Source organism: Camellia sinensis, chromosome 11 (genome assembly GCF_055761805.1).
Source record: "Camellia sinensis isolate YWXY chromosome 11, ASM5576180v1, whole genome shotgun sequence".
NCBI lineage: Eukaryota > Viridiplantae > Streptophyta > Magnoliopsida > Ericales > Theaceae > Camellia > Camellia sinensis.
In genome coordinates, this window is record NC_138971.1 from 67,382,677 (window position 1) to 67,387,181 (window position 4,505).

A 4,505-nucleotide genomic window follows, 5' to 3' on the forward strand; every position below is an offset into this window, starting at 1 on the left:
TGTCCGCTCGAGCGGGGGTGTTGGCGCTCGAGCGGGGATTGCACCCATCCAGTATTTCCTGTGCAGTGTTGGACGCTCGAGCGTGGTATTGGCCGCTCGAGCGGGGTTACGTGAGTGCCGCTCGAGCGGGGAGTTGGGAGCTCGAGCGGAGACCTGGTTCTGCAGAAGTTCTGGGAGTGTGTATTCGCCGCTCGAGCGGGATTGTTGGCGTTCGAGCGGGAGTCTGTGAGGTACGCTCGAGCGGAGTGTTTTACGCTCGAGCGGGCCGACTGGGTTTAAGTTCTGTATTTTGACTCTTCAAATCACTTTTTCACTTTCTCTTCTCTCTCCTACTTTTCCAAAAACACCATTGTTGAGCCTCTCACTCTAGAACTCTACCTTCTCTCTAGGTTTTGATCTAGTAGGAGTGATTTGCTCACCTTTGGCCTTTACAAAAAGGTTGTTGATCGTCGAGGGCTATATTTTAATCTGAAAATTTCGAGATTTGGAGCACGTTGGGTTTTGTCTTCTTCTCCCTTGGAGCTCCGAATTCGAGGTAGGGATATCCTACTCCTCTCTATGGATTTTGTCTTTAAATTTTGGTATTTTGAGATGTTGGGGTTGGTTTGGTAATTTTGTGAGAGTTTGGGGCTTTTGTGCAATTTTACAAAAGTTGGGGTTTTATTCATAATAAACCTAGATGCATGTTTGGCATAGAGAAATGGAATAAATGTTAAATCATTGATGAAAATGGGACCTAAGGGTTGAAATGTTAATTATGGGAATTGACCTAATTACATTGTTTAATTAATTGGGATAATTAATTGTGAGGAATGAGGAAATGAAATGTTGATTGAATATCCATTGTGCATTTATTTTCTGTATAGAAATAACTGCTTTGGGCTATCGGTGGAGGATAGTCGTGATTGTTGTAGACAATGCATGATGATTAGGCAAACGAAAACTAATCAATGGAATGTGTCATGAAATTTGACGATTGATAGAATACATTAACTACATGTATTGAGTAATTGTATATAGAACCAATGTGTTTGTATACGTTATGTGTAGAGGAGGAGATGGGGGATGTACTCCGCGGTTTAGGGGAAGATGGGGGATGTACCTCTAAACCGGATAGTGTTGGGAGAAGATAGGGGATGAACTCCGTAGATACAGCTCATATGCTTGTCTAGAGAAGTGTGGATATAGCTCATATGCTTATCTTTGTGAAGTGTGGATATAGCTTATATGCTTATCTGTGGATATTGTTGTTATACATATCTGTTGTAGAATGTGGATATAGCTTATTTGTTTATCTGAGAATGTGGATATTGTTATTATACATATCTGTTGAGAATGTGGGTAGTGCTTATATGCTTATCCGTTGAAAAAGGGAAAATGAAAGGTAACTTGGACTCATAAGTCGTATGACATAAATATGTGATTTATGTGAATGCATCAGTGTTGGCCATCTATCAATTGCTAATCTTTTAGTCAGTGTTCATGGTTGGTTTAGTATATTTCTACTGGGCTGTGGCTTACCCTATATGGGAATATCATTTTCAGGTACAGGTAGCATGCCACCTCCAAGGACATAGCTTGGGAGGCTAGAGGCGGACATACTTTTGTCGTTTTACTTTTGATGCATTACATGTAAATTCAAGCCAAGGGCTTAATGTGTATGAGTTAGTACTCTTTTGTTGTAACCAAGTGTTAACTTGGAAAGCTGTAAGCCCTTAGGGCATTTGCTTTTGTTGTTAACATGTAATACTTATGTAATGGAATTCTGATAAATGGAAGAATGTGGAGCTTTTACATATCAATGCATGTCTTATTTGTTGGGATTAATGTTATTATTTCGAGGGCGTTACAAAACAGATTTGGTTTGGGGAATTTTCAGGGTCGGGGAAACCCGATCCCTGTTAGGGGGCGGGGACGAGGACGATGATAGGTTTCCTGTCGGGGATCGGGGCTGGGGATTGGGAGATTTTCACAATTGGGGATCGGGGACGGGGAGTGTGGTCCTCGGTCCCGCCCTGGCCAGTTGCCATTCCTATCTAAAACTGTATATATCTATTATTATTTAGGCTACCCTCTTATTTATTACTACATCAATTGGTCCTTTTTCATATTTAAAATAAATAAAAAAAGAAGAGAGGATATCATGGCATTTTTGAAAACACCACCTAAACTCTAAAGCTAACGGTAAGTTTTTTGAAAAAAGATATGATGGCGTTTTGAAAACGTCACTAAAATCATAGTGACATCATAGTATCATTAGTGGGACATTTGGCGGCATTTTTATAGTAATATAATGACGTTTTCTAAACGTCATAAAGCTATAGTGACGGCCGCATTGTCGACGTTTGTTATTAAATGTCACAAAAAGAATTAGTGATGTTAAACGCCGCTAAAAGTAGATTTTCCAGCAATGTAAGCTAAACCAAAAACCCATAATAAGTAATGTAATGATTTGTTGATTAAAAGGACATAAATGTTCCTTAGCTTCATATCCACAACCAAGCCCTTTAGAATCTCTCTCTCGCTCTCTATCTCACATTTCAAATTAAAATTCCAAGTTCATGGCTTGTATCACTATGTTGCTTGCATATATATATATACACGTGACTTGAAGCATATAGAAACAAACAAATAAAGAAATTGGAAGACATAAGCCCAAAACAAAAAGAAAGGAAATCCTGTTTTAGTCAAAACCTACCCAAATGGCACACCTTCACACCTTCCAAATTTACCTCTAGAGTACTCTGCAACCTATGTGTTGCAGATTTACCCTGGATGTTGAACTGCTCAAGCAACAGTCCCACTTGGCTAGGAAGGAGTATTTAACCAAAAAAAAAAAAAAAGACAAAAAGATGAACATTAGAAAATTGAATAGATATTTATATGGCTGGGCATAAGGTTATCCGAACTGCACAACTCGCCCAACCCGAACTGATCCACATACAAATGGATGGCTTAACAGATACAATGCAGGCCGATGCAGTTTGAAATATGACATTATTGCGGTTGCGGGTGGGTTGCAGGTTTTACCCGCACCACAAGAATCCACCCGCACTTTGACTTTTTTTTTTACTTTTTTATTTTTTATGATAGGGTTTGCAAGTTTGCAAATGTTTTTATTTTATTTAATGGGTTTGAATTGGATGAAGTTTGATAACAGAGTATTTTTATTTTATTATTGCATTTTGAATGAATGTAAAAGTTAATGAAGAATTAATTTAGGTAAGTTTAGGATTTTGACTGATTTTACTTTAATTGTATTGTTGGGTGGTGAATGATTTAGTTTAGGATTTTGAAAGATGTGCTTGTGTTAGTTTAAAAGTTTAGGATTTTAAATGATTTGCTTGTGTTAGGAATTGATTTTGTTGTCTTTTTAATTTTATAAGTTTTAATTCATTAATTATTAATGTTGAGCATTTTAGAAAAGGGGGAGAAAATGGCCCAAAATAAATATTTACGGGAAAAAATAGCCCAAAAATAAATTTTTAAAGAAAAAAGTCCAATCCACAAACCACCCGTAGCCACCCGCACATCCATGAACCCTATCCACACAAACCGCAACCCGCACTGCCGGCAGTTGCGAGTTCAATTTTTCCCAAACTACACATATGCAAACGAATCCAAACCGCAAACCGAACCGTCCAAAACCGAACCGCGAGCGCCCCTAGATATTTATATAGCAAGAAGAATGAAGAAAATATACAGATTTCACCACTTGAGGATGATAAAACATTTATTCTTCTTTTTTCTTTCATTTTGGAACCATTCTCTCTCCTTCCTTCGAATAATGATAATTTCCAATTTATTAATTCTGAAGACAGAAAAATAAGTAAAAATAAGCAAACTTAGTTACTACTTCACCTGATAAAGGGTTGTTCTCGTAAGTCCTATACTATTCTAGCTCGTCAATCTACAGGTTTCCCTCGTCATATTCAATCTATAGGAAGGAATACCCTGAATATCTAAAATTAGTGATCATTTTTCATAAAATGTAGGGAAACTAGTAAGCAGTCAATTTAATAAGCATTAAAGAAAACAAACCATTTTATAATCATCAAAGCCCATTTCTTCACCATCACCTCCACCATAGTAGTATTCCCCATCAACAAACTCTGCCAAATCCCCCTCTAATTCTTCTTCTTCTTCTTCTTCTTCTTCTTCTTCTTCTTCTTCTACCTATGCTTCTTCTTCCATGCGATCATCGAATTGGTCAACCCGACGACTCGCCATGGTCTTCATGTCTGAATCAAAGGCATATAAAATTTCATAACTAAACTTTTGTCAAAACAGACCCCTCAAAAATAAGAATTATATGAAATTCAGTTAAAAAAGGATTGACCTGAAGCAATACTTCAAGCCATAGTGTGTTTTATGGCAATTTGCTTGAGCCTTGATAACTGCTGATCCTCAAGTTGAAAGCATCAAAACCTCTGAAACTTTGTTCATGTATACTTTCATCTACCTAATAGTTGCAGCCTCTGAGAAATAGATATCTGAGCATCACC

At 37.6% G+C, this 4,505-nt stretch overlaps 1 long non-coding RNA gene across 1 annotated transcript; it reads right to left on the reverse strand.

The window, feature by feature from the left end:
* Nucleotides 1-3,775: 3,775 nt before the first annotated feature.
* Nucleotides 3,776-4,505, reverse strand: LOC114261830 (uncharacterized). The gene is made up of 2 exons (XR_003629123.2): nt 4,340-4,505; nt 3,776-4,241 (listed from the first exon to the last, which is right to left on the reverse strand). It is a non-coding gene; the product is annotated as an uncharacterized LOC114261830 (long non-coding RNA).